Raw genomic sequence first — 16,035 nt, forward strand, 5'->3', positions numbered from 1 at the left:
AACTGTCCTGAGCGACTGGATGGAGCTTGAATCTAGGAGATAGGGAGCGAAGAAAAGCCAAGACGTGGAAAGGCTGGTACCGCAACGCAGCAAAGCAAAGCAAGCCACCCACACCTGAGGGAGAAGTCAGGGCGGGACTGTGTGGGAAAAGGGGGCTCAGGAGATCTGCTGTGGGAGCCCAGGGATCGGGCAGGGAACCTGCTGGACCTGCTGGAGCAGCTGCGTGCGGGCTCGGCTCCGAATACGAATAGAACACAACTTGCCTCTGGCTTGTTACACCTGGATTTTATTATGAGCCCAACACGCCGCAGTAAATAAAAATGTGTTCCTCTCTAGTCAATCTGCTGCTAGATCTTAAAATCCTCCAACCTGCAGGAAATTCTATCAGAAACCCTCCAGGAAGGATCCCTGCATTTTTATGCGAGGTTCTGGGTCCTCTGCAAAGCCAAACAAAAGCGCACGGGAGGAGGGAGAGCCGAGCTCCTCTCTGCCCTGCCCCGTGGCACCCCTGCTACACCGGCCAGGCACTGCTCGTGGCCCACTGCAACTTTCTGATCCCTTTGTCTCATCTCCCCCCTGACAGAGGATGCAGTCCCTCCCTGTCAGCTCTACAGGACCCAGCAGCAGTTGTCAGGACAGCCCACCTCCCATGCAGCTCCTCCTGTCCCTGTCCTCCCTGCCCTAGATGTGTTCTCAGGAGCCTTGCAACCACGACTACGACCAGATCACAAGGCTGAGATTCGCAGCACCTCTTCGAGGGGATGCCCAAGGCTGCTTCCCCAGTCACCCTCCTTTGCTACAGTTTTGGCTGCCTGTGTGGCCTCTGATCTGTTTTGTTCCCCATTCGTTAGTGCTTCCACAGGACTGACAGCTAACCTGCATGGAAAAGCAAGCTGGGGGAAGCTCAGGGATGGATATAAACTGTACAGGTCTCCAGGGACACTCACTGTAGGCTGCCTGTGGGCTGTTAGAACAGCAAAAGCTTAACTGTTCCCTGGACAAGGGAGCCAGCACAACTAGGAACACCTGGCTAAAAATCAGCACTGAGATTCCTTTTCCTTTTTTTTTTTCCTTTTTTTTTTTTTTTTAAGGAAGAAGCAAACCCCCACAAGAAGTCTGTTCTCAGGACCACCAGAGGAAGGCAGATTTCCCCCAGTGCTGGTAACTTCCCATAAGAAAGCAAGGGACCCCAAGCCCAACGAGAGCATCACATCCAGAGCTCCCATGACCCTGGTGCTCTGAAACACAAGCAGGCAGCAGGAGTCAAGTGGAGGTACGCATCCTACCTTGGCTTGGGAAGATAATTAAAAGGGCAGCCAAGGATGGGAGGGGGGATTAAGGACCTTCCCTTAGGTCCTGCTCCACTAGGTCAGCACTTTCTGGGAATTGCTGTGTTGCCAGATGTTGATTGGGCATCTGACAGGAGATGAATAAAGTCAATAAAGTTCTTATTTCTGGCTATAAAAAATAATAATGAAAAGCAGACTGAGGGGGGGGGTAGGCTGCACAAAGCTTTCCCAGGTTGCACTGAGCTGAATGGAGGGGGAGCTTTCCCTTCTCAGTTTCTCCTGCCTGCATGCCATGAGCAATCGGTTGTAAATCAAGCAGTTGGATGGTACTGGTGTACAGTCAGAAGTATTCCTTGCTTCCTGTCAAAGGGAGGACCTTTCATTCATTTTGCATGACCTTCTCCCACTGGCAGTGCCAGAGCTCCCCAGCCGCAGCCCTCCTTCAGAGTGCATCGTGCCAAGCCAGCCCCACTGGTTCAGGGCTCAAGACCCAAGGGTCTGCAAACCAGAGCAGCTCAAATGTCTCCATGAAGGCCACATCACCTTCTTTTAATGACAACTATTCTGCCTCTAGCTCTGCAAGTGAGAGCTCCTGTTACCATGTCAAAGGCTGCTCCACTTCCTCGCACCTCTCCCCAGAGGTACAAACGTGCCTGTGCTTTCAGGTCCTATGTAGCTAAAGATCGAGTTCTGAATATCAGTGATTTCCTTTGTGCTCTGCTGTATCAGCCTGGGGATATTTGGCTGGGGCACTCTGAGCAGTTCTGAGACTTTGAGATGTCATTTGTGTAAAGAGCTTTGCTACACAGCCACTGTCAGAAGAGCTGCCTTTGTCCCCACGTGCAGCAGTGACCCCTCTCTTAGGAAGCTCTGCAGAAGGTACGAACTCCTACCACGCCAACACCTCCCACAGTCAGGTGGTAGCTGCTTTGAATTCAGTTTAGGAGGTGCAAAGAGATAGAAACAAATTAATTGGTTTGAAACCCTCATAACCTGGGATCTAAACAAGCTCCTGAGCTGTATCCCCCAGAGGTCCTGAACAACCTGAAGCACCCAGGCAAGGGTATCTTTATGCCATGTCAGTGCTTTCCCCATTAACAACTCTTACACAGCCTGAAACTCCCTTAGTTTCAGAGCCAGCCTTCAACAGGTCCTGTACTGCTGGGAACACTGGCACCTACCTCGCCTGGCTCTGGATAAGCTTGTAGATCCAGCTCACTCCCCAGCAATCAGAGCAGCTCTGTTCCCCACCAAGATCCAGGTTGGTAACTGGCACTGGCTCCACACTGGCCTCTCTACAGGAGAAGAAACATTCAGAATGTGTATGAACACTGTTTGACAAGGTGGCCACCACCTCAAGGAGCAGTTCCAGCAGGGCTGTCACTCGTTCTTCCTCCCCAGGAGGGCAGGAAGCAAAGCTGCATTACTGGGGTGGGTTTCAACCCAGCAGCTAGCTCCCAGACCTCTCACAAAGCCAGGAACCACCATTCTTCAGAAACAGTAATGCCTTCAGCTCTGAAATTGTTGCAGTCCACATGGGAAAACCTTCTACCGGACCTCTGAAAGCCAAAGAAGAGTTAATTGCTGATCTAAAACCCGGCAAGTTGCCTAGATACCACGGGGCACGATCTGGTTACACTTGTGCAAACAATCTGGCACCAGGCAGTGACGCACACACCTTTGCATTTAACATTTCTGTTTTCCCAAGCCTTAACCTCACTTGTCGGCATAATGGACTGGGAATACACATTTAAGGTGGAAAGCATTTCTGGAAACTGGCTATTCTTCAAAGGCATATTTACTGGATGTTCCAATAGCCACAATTCAATAAACGTACAGCAATATTATGCTGGGCAAAAATAATTGGGATAAAAGAAGAGTGAAACTCCTATTACCGTTTTTTATTCGATATTTTTATCAGCGATCTAAATGACGCTATAAAAATCCTTGTTGTGGCAAAGTTTGCAGATGCCAACAAGAGCGGTGGTAGGGAAACAACAAGCAAGACTGGACTATCAATACACAGCTATCTGAAGTAACTGGGAGTTGGCCACACTCCAGCGAAACATGATTTAAAAAGTCAAATGCAAGGTAAGGCATCTGAAACCAGAAATGCAGGTTACATTTACAGGACACTGCCTCAGAAAGCAGTTGCTTTGAAAAGGACCTAGAGGACATCTCAGAGCGCCGCTTTAGCCCCAGCTGCGGTGCAAGCTGCCATAAGGGACATCTCTGATCCCTCTGTGTTCAGAAAGGGCAATCACAGACCCCAGCAGGGGGTGATCCTTCTCATTCGTGGCACCAGTGACAATCTGCTGGAAAGCTGTGCCCAGTCTGTGTTTTTCCCTTCAAGGAGAAACAGAAAACACAGAAGTAATTCAGGCAAAGCAACACAAAAAGACCCAGCAGCTGGGTCCTGCGCGCTTCCGAAGGAGCCCTGGCCTGCTGGCTTACTGAAGATGCGGCTGAGAAGGGATCTTTCTGCTCCTGGCACCAATACAGGGGAAGGCAATTGTGGGAGAGGGCTTTGGGATACCATGGTGCCTCCTCTAAGACAACGGCAAAAGCTGGAAATTAGAAATTTAACCTTGAAACAAGACACAAACAGCAACGGAGGCCATTCAGTACTGGAAGCATTTGCCAGGAAACTAGGTGAAATTATGGGATTAGCTGTGTTTCAGAAGCCACTCTTTCATTCACCTTCTGGGAGAAATTACACTGGCTGTAAGACAAAACAAGGCTGTCGTAAACCCAGCTGCTCCCAGAGCTGAGTTCTTGCTCAAGCTGTTCGGAGCAGGCATTTCTCTGTGACTACTTGGAGGAAGCACTGTGGAAAGACTCAGGCAGCCTGAAAGACTTTTCCTAGCTGCCTCGAACTCTGCACTGTGCTCTGGGGGATACTTCCACTGCTTAAGCTTTACATACTGTAAGTTATATGACTGTCTCTTCCCACATTAAGCAAATACAGATTCCCTCCTGCAGAGCTGCAAATCTCAGTATCAGTTTCTCCAGTCCTCACCAAATCCTCACCAGTCTGGCTCTGGAGAAAATGCATAAAGAACCCCCGTCCGTTCCTCGTTACAGCTGGGGAGCTCTACAGATATCTGTGAGGTTTCAGGGTGTAACAGAGCAGAAACCAGCTCAGCATGCTCATCTTCTCAAGCTAAGTCTGTCCTTCTGTTTCAATAGATTAGCTCTTCGCCTGCATTTCCCCTTGCACAGTGATGCCAGCCTGGCCACAGCAACAGTGAGCAGCGAACAGCGGGAGGCCCTGCTTCATCCAGCACCAGCTCCCAGATCTCTAACAGTGGCAGCTTTTGTTCTCCTGGTTCCTGTCTGATCTCTCCAGCCCCATCTTACAGCACTCTGCATTCCTCCTTCAGGGCCCCCTCCTGAAGTAACTGCGTGAAACAGTGTGTTACTCTTCTATTTCAAATCCAGACCTGGCATCTGAGCAAAAATAAAAAGTGATCAATCATCACACTGATGCAGAAGGGTCTTTCTTCCCTCTCTCTCTTCGTTTTGTAAGCTGAACTATCAAAAGTGAAAATTCATCTTCTGTTTGAATATGCGGGCAACATGTAGAGCTGAGCACGGTGACGCAAGGAGTGTGTTTTCCAGTTTGAAACAAATGAATGCATTGCAGAGAATAAACTGATAATGCTAATCTTACCTGCACATCTTCCTGCCAAACTGAGACTGGAAATTCTTGTCACAGCTGCTGGGTGAACTACGCTTTGGACTAGCCTCGCCTGACACAGTGCCCCACACATCTCTTGGCTCCCAAATCCAAAGTCACCCGTGGGAATCAGACAACTTTTCCAGTTGTAGACTGGATCTTGGGTGGAGTACCAGAAGCAAATGCTCTCAGCAGATCCGAAGTCTGTCCAGACAGTGCCGTCCCTTCCCTCTGGTGAAGCAGCAATGCTAATCACAAAACAAGCAACTTCCTGATTGCAAAGTATTGCTTCCCTAGAACAAAAGCATTTCGGAGTGAACATGGTATAAAAACAACAAAACAGGCTGTGCATGTTCAGATTGTCTTTCCCTAGGCATTTCCAGGAATGGGAGGCTGGTTTAACTGGCTTCCTGAAGACGCTTCTGCAGCTGTATTGGCATTTGTCTTATTTTGGACTAGGGCACCCCTTCTGAGGTGACCTTACTGCACTTTGGTCCACACTGCAGAATTGGATTCCTTTCAGCCAAAACTAAATGGCAAAGTGTGCTCCAGAAACCCACCTAACATGTCCCATGCTACTGGGTATTCCAAGCCACGGAGCCAGATTAGAACTATCCCAAATGAATCACCCAGAATGCCTGAAGTGGACCAGCACCAAATGTTTCACTCCCCAAAGCTGCACTTACTGCATCTTGCTGCTTGCTAATGCAAGCACAACCGCTATTAAACCTCTCCCTGCATTTGCTCATCTCCCTGCAAGACTTCATGATGCTTTGCAGTAGTACATGGCCCCTTTGTAATAATTAGCTTAATTTTTCCTCACTCTACATGGTTTAGCTAAGCAAGGTTTCCTCTGGCAGGAGACAGAAGGCAACACACCTGGAGCTAGCAGCTCACCCCATTTGCTTCCAAGTGTAGCAAGTTCACAGGTCTTCTCCATGGAAGTCTGGCTTGGCACAGCAAACCCTACGGCTTCTTAAACTTACTCACTGTAATTCCTAGACTAAAGAAAAGCCAGGGCTGAGGTTCAGGTTGAAAAACATGTATTCTCATGCTGCAGGCACTGAAGGAAACAGAAGGGCAGGTGAATTTCCATAAAGAAATTACCAGCGTCATTAAGGATTAATAACTATTTTTGCATCTGATAAGTGATTGTAGTGTTAATCTCCTGCAACAGCTTTTTTCTTAGCTGTTGTGTGTACAACCAAGTTCTTTGCAGGACCACCTCTGGTACGTTACCTGACATGCTCAGATGACAGGTTGTGTAAGGCGTACTCATTCACTAGTTATTTTCCAATTACCATGTAGCTGTGGTATGATGAGCAATCTTGTACAGAGAGAGGGAATCTTAATTTGACTGCCCTAAAAACAGGTTACTGTGATTTCTAATGAGTGTCAAACAATAGCAAATCCTAACCAACCAAAATAAAAGGTAACTGGCTAGTGTCATGTCTAATTTCACTAAACAATGGTAACATTAAATTCTCCTGCTACGGTTGATTTTGAACTGGCAGCAAGAATGAGTTATGCCTGCTACACAGGGATTTCATAGTTCTCCTTCGGTTCTATCTTTGATTTATTCAACAGATTTATTTTATGGTTTACATTTTAATATTTTTGCCCTTCTGTTAATGATAACATGTCTGGAGATTTGTGGCTCAGCTTCTCAGTGGCAGAGAAATCAGGAACATGGCACCTGGTGTACTGTCAGTGTAACTGGTCACCTTTTAACAACTACGCCAACTCTGAAATGCAGGTGGTGGCTACCCCCAAAAGATTGCTCCTACTGCAGGAATCTCAATCCAAAACCATCACTCTTCTCCCAGAAATGAATGCTGCCTCAGAAACTGATTTAAATCAGAGACCAAAATAGAGGAAAAACCACTCTCCTGCTATTTTCGCTCTTCCCTTCCTCAGAACCTTACGCAACAAATCAGCCGCTGGTTATCATACGTCCTCCAAAGACTGAACTTTTTTTCCACAGAGCGGCAGAAAGATGAGCATGAGTAGCACCATCAGCAGAGCAGCAGAGGCATCGCATTACCCTCAAAAACTGTTCGGAAAGCTGCTGGAAAGCCCTGAGCGTTGTCTGCTGGACAGCTCAGCTGTCTCACGCTCAGTGGGAGCGATGCGGCAGGCTGACGTGGAGGAAGCGCCTTTCTTGCCCCGACTGGCACGGTGCTGCCGAGATGTCATGTAATGAGGAGCACCTAAAAGCAGAGACCCAGATGAGCATGGCGTTCAGTGGCTCGGATGAGGGCTGTGACAGGAATAACACTGATAGAGCTAACCATACACATAGACACAGCTACACTTCCACATCGCTGTGTTCTGTAACAGGCTAGGGATGAGAAGTGTAGCATCTCTTTCTGGTTAACTCTTCAGCATGTGAACGTGCCTGCATGAGACCAGGAATGTTTTGTTCCTATCCAGTTCCCCCTCCTTTATCTGCAGGTAATCAGGAGCAGCTGCATGCTTAGGTTAGCCCTTGCTCACACACAAATATAAATTCTCTGATATAATTGCTACATCAGCTACAAACAGAATACATATTTTATACACTATAATAAAGCATGGCCAAACACAATATCTATTTTATATATGAAAATAATACATTCCATCAAATGTTATTTGTTACAGAACTTTCTATCAAATGCTGCTGTGCAGATGTTTACACCAAGAGTGTGTAAAGGACTCAAAAAATCCAGAAACGAAGGAAAAATCTCTCTCACTCCTCCTGCCGGTCATTCCTCACCCCCATACCTCTAGCAGACCTTGTGATATAAACTGCCCATCTCCTCTGACAAGACCGCAGTCCAGGTCACACCTCCAGTTCTCTGTGAAAGGTACCGTAATTGTCATGGAGGCATCTTGGACCAGCCAAAATCATATTGCAGTTTTGATCCCACTTACATAATTTAGCAATATAATACTGCCAAAAAAGCAATTTCTATGCAAAGAAAGACCATTGAGTCTTGCCTGATCCCTCGAGCTTTGTGTCGACTGAAATTTAATGATCCTACTTGTTGTGGTGTTGCATTCATCTTTAATAAAAATATTAAAACACCGCGGCAGAAGATCTTGCAGGACTCAATGCCTCTGCCACCTCCCCACTGACGCCCACCTTTCACTCCAAGCCGCGGCTCAGTCTTCCTGACAGTATTTTATCCTTTTCAATAATGGATTATTTTAACCTACATTTAGGGGGTTTGTACCATAATCCATCATGCAAAATTTTGTTAAAACCTTCTGGAAAAGCAGATAGATTTATGCTATCTAGACTGATAGTTATTTCATTAGCATAAGCGATCAAATTAGTCTGACATGATTTACCTGCAATATATCCATGCTGACTCACTCCCATTACAGTACATTTATTCTTTCTGAAAAACAGCTGCAAACTAGCTGTAAATGAAGGCTACCAAAAGGCTTTCCTAAGAACAATGTTCTTCTTGAATCTTTGCCTCCTGTCATTATTTCTGTTGTGGTGGAGGGTACACATTTTTGCACCATTTTGGGAATGGGCCAGATTCAGAGAGCCAGAGGGTACAGAGCGTTACAATTGGAAGTACAAAAGAATTATCTCTCCAGGGAGGGCTGCTATAGTCAAGGACACTTGACTTCTTTCACAGAGAGCCTCAGCAGAAAGAATTAAGCCTGGTATGAGACGCTCAAAATAGGATTTCATCTGATCTGATTTTCTACAGACTCTGATGAAGCAGGAGCACCAGTAAGGTCTACCTCAGTAGCTCCCAACCACTGCATCACCTTCTACATCAAACAAAACTATTAAAAAGAAATAAAGGCTTTTCCATAAACCATCCTCACTGCAGGAAGAACTTCCTGACATGTAACCTACAACTTTTCCCAACAAAATTCAAATCCATCATTTCTTATCCTATCCCTGCCTAACAGGAGAGTCAGGTCCAATGAATCTGTTTTTTGTAGACCAAGCAGAAAGACCTGTTGCTCTTTCCCCAGGGCAACAGAGAATCTTCTCTCAAACTGAAACCTCCACTTCCCTTGCTCCGCTGTCTGGTTGGGACCTGTAGCTGGACACTGCAATCATGTTGAGAGATCTCTGTCTGCCGAAACAGGGCTTTCAGGGGAATTGCTTGGGTTTTTGGTAGGAAAGATTTCCTTGCAGGAACAGAGCTGAAGTCCAGAGAAATAAACTCCACTGACACATTCAGCCACAACACTCTTCTTTTTCTGCCTTAGCTCATGGCTTAGCTCATGGCTTTCTGCCTCCCCCAGGCACTTCCTCCTGAGCTGAAGGGAAGCTCAGGAGGCTTTTTCAGTTCTTCTGGGTACAAAGAATTGCTTCTTACACTTTCTTTACCCATCACGACAGCTTGTAGATAATAATGTTCCTCCGCATCTGAATGCAGTTGTCAAACCACAACGAGCAAAGCCCACAAGGATTTCTACTGTAGCAGTGCACAGGCGCTGCACAGGGGCCAGGGGTGTAATCCCAGCTGTGCTAGTGGCCCCTTGTGCCTCCTTCAGGCATGTCACCTTCCTCTGGGAGCCAGCCTCCTTTCCACCTCGAGTCTGCTTTGTATGTTTAAATCCTGAACTCCTCCGAGAAGAGACCAACTCAGGTATTTCCCAGGGGTCTCTGTCCACAGATAGCTGAATCTGCTTCCCTAGTAAAGGTACAAACCACTCTGCATTAACAGAGTTTTCTTTGAGTTTGCTGTTGGCTGAATATTCAGTAGAGATTCAACACACAGGATTTAAAGACTGCAGATGAGATGACTTGGGAACTTACTGCGTCCTGCCTCCAAGCTAGTTTTTGTCTAAGGAAGCGCTCCTGGACAGAAGGGTGCTTACAAAGGTCCACTCCACAGCAGGCTATCAGGAAATCTGTCTGTTACCAACTGAATCATTAAATTATACTTTTAATTTAGACTGTCCTTCAACACAGTGAAGCTACATGCAACATCCTGCTGTGGGCAAAGTGAGTCAAGTGGTTACTAAATGGTCACAGGTAAAAGGTAGAACAAAGGTCCAGGCATTAAAGCAAGCATAGAAAACCAACCTTTTTCCACCATACAGCAACCTTCTGTAAGGCTTCCCCCACTGTTTGGCATGGTAAAATAATATAGCCAGAGATGATGGTATTTTTTTCCCCCTACATATACTCTTATTTAGTTTCATGGGGAAAAAAAACTTTCCAAACTCTTAGGGATTTGCTTATTGTGTTTTAAATAAAATAAAGTTAACCGTGACAGTCACCCAGGTGCTCAAAGCTGCTACGTTGGATCGGTTAATCGAGTGGATAAGATGTGTCCTTGGGGAAGAACAGGTGCCAGCCAGGCTTTATCCCTAACTAGCCAGCGGCCCCGATTCGGCAAAACTCTCAAGTGTGTGACTAAAGCTGAAGCACATACTTAAGCATCATTGACTTCAAACAGTTTTAAGCACATATTTAAAATTAAGCAGAAGCTTTGATAACTTGGGACCTTAGTCAAAGCTAAGGACCTCTAGGAAATCAGCAGTCCTGTGCATGTTCGGGGTCTGGCTCCAAGCACAGGATACACATGCCGCTCCATGTAACCCCCCTAATTAGCACATAATCTGTAGACTACCAGGAAATAGTGGCCTCTTCTCGATCAGCACTGTCAAAGTCATGACAATGCTGCAGAAACCGTTCCGCTTTAATTACATGTGATCATTGAAGCTAACCACGTACTGTATAATTAGTAAGAAAAATGAACTATTTAAGCAACTTGCATTTAACAAACAGTAGTGGCATTCTGATTGCAATTCAGTATTCATTTACCATAAAAAAAGATCTTATGCAGGAAATGGATTTTTCTGATTTTAAAATCTTGCAAACCTGAGTTTCTCCAGGGTTTTCAAACAAGAAGCCCCACGTTCTGAGCAGGTTGGAGGGCCAGCAGCCATAAGGTAGCTTACCAGGCAGTGTGACCTCTGAGCAGGTTCCTAGCTGGATTAAGCCCAGCTATGTATTACTGTGAATGGAGGAAAACAAAAACAAAACAGACAAAAAAGGGGGAAATGATAGGTTTTCTCTCATTTGACAGAGATCTTGCTTTTCCCTCTTTTTTCCCTTGCACATTTTCATGGTTTTGTAGACAGGTAATTACATGTCTGATGTAAAGACCAACCCTCATCGTTCCTGCTTCAGAGCTGACAGGTTTAGTTGCAATTTTATCACAGTAATCACAGTCAGGAGGACTGTATTTGGGATACAGCTGGGGTGGAGGAGGGAAGAACAGCTCACTTGACCACCTAGTCAAGGTTTCTAAATGGGTGATGTGGAATCAGTCACAGAGTTACTGCTCTTACCTTTGGCTTCATCTTCTAAGCACAGGAGAAAGAGACCTGAAGCAATGCAGAGCTGAGCTGAGTTCTCACAACACAGAACAGGGTTGCAAGATCATCCATGCTCACTTTCAGGAGCAGATTAGCACACCTGAGCAGAACTGCACCCAAGCCAGTGAATGTGCTCTCTCAGGAAGACTAATTAAGTGGGGTGAACGTAGACAGTCCTAAGCTTGAGCCAACTCAGCATCTCAGCCCCACAGTTCCTGGCACTTCCATTCTGGCATTAGCGATGGCAGAGCCAGCTCAGTCTGCCTGGCCTCCCCGCCCAGACATGCCCTTTGTTTCCCACGGAGCCCCACAGCTACATTAGCTTGGACTCCAAAACTTACACCAGCTAATTGCTGGTAGCGGCGTGGGCTAGTGAGCACATGTCATTTGTGGAGGACAGGAGCGAGAAACATCTCTCTGAACTTACAGCACCACAGCCCACATGGGGGTTATCTTGCAGCTTCCTCCAAAGGATCTGGGAGTGGGCTCTGCTGGGGCGAAGCAGAGAGGACACCACTGTAGAAGCACTATATTGACATTTCCACCAGAATGTTGGCACAGAGGCTTTGCTTCGTTGTCATTAGCTGGTCTGAGGAGGTCAGAGTCAGAGCTACACTGCCAAAAACTGCCAAGACCAGGTGTAAATGAACAAATGAGACGGTGAGAGAAATAAGAAGGAGTGAAGTGCACAAACGTTTGGTTTAACAGCAGCTTCCACTCACCTGGCACTGCATCTTGTCAAAACATCTTTAGCTCATCACCAGCACTGCTCAGCAACAGCGTCATGCCATCCATGGGCCTGTAGGAGAAATAAACCTTTTTGCAAGACGCGAAGAAAAAGAGTGAAAACAGCATTGCAGGTTTTCTAGTGGCAGAACAGCCAGGAGTGAAAACTGATATTCCCCACACAGAATCCAGTGTCAAAGGCTGGATAGGGAAGGGGTCCTGAAATAACCATCATGAGCCTACACCTGCTCAACGAGTGACAATCTTTGGATGAGAAGATAAAATCAGGAGCATCACAATTAAATAGGGACGTCTGGTCACAACTATGTGCTGCTGGTGCTATTGAACTCCCTTAAGCTGCCCTTTAGCAGCATGTCCCTTTCTAAAACTGCCAGTGCCTTTGTTCTTCTTGAGAATAGCTGCCCGCTTGTGCACACAGAGGCAGGGGAAGGTTGGACACTGTGTGTTGCATTGTACTGTCAGCCTAAATAGAAGCTGATGGGATAATAATTAATTGCAGTCTCCCTGTAATAAAAGACAAGACAAAGCAAGAGATATAAATAAAATCATCAAAGGAACTCACAGAATAGGAGCTGTGTCTGCATTTTGTGGGCAATTTACAAGCCAAAGGAAGGTTGGGAACCCAAGGACTGAAAAGCCATAAAAATCTATGGAGCCCTCACAAAACCATGACAGCATCTCACTGATCTGTCTTGTTACCAGGCAGAGGTATAAATTCCCTCAGCACCTCTGTTGTTTAAGGAGCTGGAAAGAGAAGGGAAAAGAGGCCTGAGGTGGGAGTGACCCCAGGCTCACTCAGACCCGAGCAGCGGGGAGGTGCCCTTGGAGAGAATAGAGGGAACAGAAGGCACCGAGCTCCGCTCCGAGGGGAACAGGCTGCCAGCAAGTGCCGCCAGCCCAGAGGTATGGGCTGGAGAGCTCTGGGCCGCCAGGAGCTCTTTAATGGAGACATTTTTAACTCCCTTTGTCCCTTATGGCCTGCAGGAAAGCAACCCCTGCCCTGCCTTGACACTTGCCAAAGCCCAGCTGCTTGTCCCTGCTCCCTGGCTTTGTCGCGACTGTCACCTTCCAGCTTGGAGGGAAGGACACGGTGGCGATGTTGATGTCGGGGGGAGCTGCCGCCCCCAGTGTTGCCCCAGCCTCATGGACAGCTGCACCTGGAGACAGAGCCATGGGACAAGGAGGGGAATCCTGCTCCTGCCTCCTCACCATGAGACTGCAAGAAAACAAATGGGTGTTAAAGAGGATGGATGTGAAGGGAAGGGAGGGGAAGATCCTCTGTCCCAGACTCAACTCCCGTTTAATGCCCAGTTCTCACAGAGTCACATAACCAAGAGCCTAAACACCCTCACAGCAGCACCAGTTACATGACACATCCCAGAAGAACTGAAAGATTATTTGGTGCTTTCATAAGACAGAAAATGATACAGCCCTCACAGACATATGGGCTAAACTGCTGCTGGTACAAACCCCTTCTTCTAGGAAAATTGGCCATTATACATTCAGCTCATCTCCATATTGCCATTAATCCCACCATGGAGATACAGACACTTCCCTTGTTCGTTCCCTAAAGTGAATGTAGAGTGCAGGGAGAGAGAGAAAGAGATGAGGCACCTCCTCTGCCTCTCTGGGAAAAGCTTTTCTTGGTAAATGGGTACACACCAGGGACAAGCTGGAAGCATAGATCCTAAATCCCAGCCCAAATCTGGGCTTTGTTTTGTTGTTTTTCTCCATCTCTTTTAAAAAGTCTCCTGTCAGAAATTCCTCCTCTGGTTAAACAAAGCCAAGGTAAAGAAAAGCAACTAATTAAAATGAACTGCCATTACACAATAACCCCTCCCTGCCAAAGGCAAACACAATCTTCTTCCCCAAAAGAACACATAAGCTCTCAGCTAAACAATAATTTCCTTAACCCAGGCGGCAAAGGCTTTCTTTCACCCGCTACCTAAACAACGAACAAAGGAACCAAGAGGAAAAAGTCACCTCCCTTTCCCTTTGCCTGGCTTGCCAGAACCCGATGAGTCCACGCTAGCGATGCCCGTCGGGGAAGGCAGTGTTTCCTTGCCTCGTGCAGCACGTGGGGCTCTGCCTTCCTCGGGGCGGTGCGCTCCTGGGGACATACCTGGGGACCTGGTGCTGCAGCCAGGTCTAAGGGATCTTTACAGATCACTCCCTGCCCTGTGTCTCCTTGCAGGCTGGAAAGAAGGGGTGGCATGGTCCTAAGAGTCCCTCTGCACAGCAGAGCTCTTGACAGCCTAGGAGCTCTGGTCTCATCCTGGGCTCTACAGCTTTTGCATTTGCTTCTGTGCAAGCAAAAGCCCCACTGCTGGGTTGGTTGTCTTCAGTGGCTGAGCCTTGGTTCTAAAAAAGCAGAAACCTGGGCTGCCAGAGAGAAGGGTCAGCTACCATTTACAGGTCTTCACATTATCAACTTTCCTTGTGGTCCAGCTGGAAAGAGAGGAGAGCACAAGTGATCCATCCATGCAGAGCACGTGGAAAGCGAGGGGAGCTCTCCCTTCCCAGCAGCAGGGGTGATCCAAGGATCTTGAGGCGCGATGCTCAGCTGTGCAGCGTCCCCGGCCAGCTCTACAAACCAAAAGCAGATGAGTATTTCTATCACCACAAAGGCCAGGGAAGGCTCCCATCACTCTGCAGGTAACCTTCGCTCACTAAGCAGAGCACATCTTTGTCAGACAGCAAAGCCAGAGCATAGCTAATGCGCTGCGTGGGGGAGAGGAAGACAGACAGGGAGTTAATGTGTGTCCTTGACTCCAAGCAAGTTGAGAGCTGCAACAGAGAGTAGGAGAGATCTGGAAAACACCCAACTGCTTGTGGGGGCTGCCACCAGATTCTCCCTCCAGCTTGCAATCAGTCCTGTGGGTAGGGAGAAGGGATGCAGGCTCCAAGCCGCTGCCAAGGGAGGAGTGCACGGTGGGGCAAGCGAGCAGAAAACTCCCAGCACAGCTGCCGCTGCGCCAGCTCGAGCTGAGCCTGCTGCTCACGCCTTGTCACCATCCCACTCCTGAGAGCAGCCTTGCTCAGACCCGCTGCGGTGATCTCCTTGTGAATGCTCCCCGAGACGGTCCCGTCAGAAAGGGCTGTCGTTTCCTGTGCTTGAAATGTGCACCGATGCTTTGCTTCTGCCTCTGTGCCCTTCTGTGAGGGATGGGTGTTCTGGGGTGATCCACGAGACTCAGCGTGAACCTAAGCGAGGGAGAGCCTGGGCAAGCAACGCCAGCAGTGCCTGGGCAAGAACCAGCTCCATCGACCCAGCTCCCAGGTCTTCAGTGCCCAGCAGCCACCAAAATGATGTGTGCAGCCTGCTCTCTGTGCTAGGGGCACAGATCAGCCCCAGAGCTCTGACCCCAGCCCTTTGTAATGGCACTCGGCTACAAGAGAGCCTCCCCACCCAGCAGGCACGAGGTCCACAAGCCTTTGCTGTCCACTGCACTCTCCTGGTTGTAATTTTTAGGTCAATCTATGACCTAAAACTCAAAACTCTTCCGGTGGTTTATGCAGGAGCCCCTGGGCTTACCCCCCAAAAACCCAGCTCCATCCCTTCATGGCTGCTACGTGGCTGGGCGGACAGAAGTGCCTGCTGGGGCTGGGAGCAGCATGGGGCTGCCTTCCATGACCTCAGGACGTGCACGTTGAGGCCACCTCCTGCAAAAGGTCAGGTCCCCGACCTCATCACGTTCAGAGCAAGAAGAGCGTGCCAGCAGGATTTTCACATGAGCCTCTTTTACTTTGTGCTGTGCAGAACAGAGGCACCAACAGCTACTTGCCTGCACTGCGGGAAGGGACCTGACAGCAGAGGGGCATTAGCTCTAACTGAAATACAGGAACTTTAGAAAACAAAGGGGTCTAAAGATGGATCAGACGCTCATCTCATCACATCGTCAGCTACAAAATTTTCCCTTTCTCCTGGCAGTTTCTTTTACCTGCATCCAGGCAACGGGAACGACTGCTACAGTC

At 47.9% G+C, this 16,035-nt stretch overlaps 1 long non-coding RNA gene across 2 annotated transcripts in view; it reads right to left on the reverse strand.

The window, feature by feature from the left end:
- The window catches only part of LOC118172309, a 37,167-nt gene that overhangs the window by 7,615 nt on the left and 13,517 nt on the right, over positions 1–16,035 (reverse strand). For both annotated transcript variants that reach the window (XR_004753640.1, XR_004753639.1), the window contains exon 2: positions 12,036–12,112. This is a non-coding gene — a long non-coding RNA (uncharacterized LOC118172309). The remainder of the gene's footprint in view (positions 1–12,035; positions 12,113–16,035) is intronic.

The sequence above is a fragment of the Oxyura jamaicensis genome, chromosome 10 (assembly GCF_011077185.1).
Source record: "Oxyura jamaicensis isolate SHBP4307 breed ruddy duck chromosome 10, BPBGC_Ojam_1.0, whole genome shotgun sequence".
Classification (NCBI taxonomy): domain Eukaryota; kingdom Metazoa; phylum Chordata; class Aves; order Anseriformes; family Anatidae; genus Oxyura; species Oxyura jamaicensis.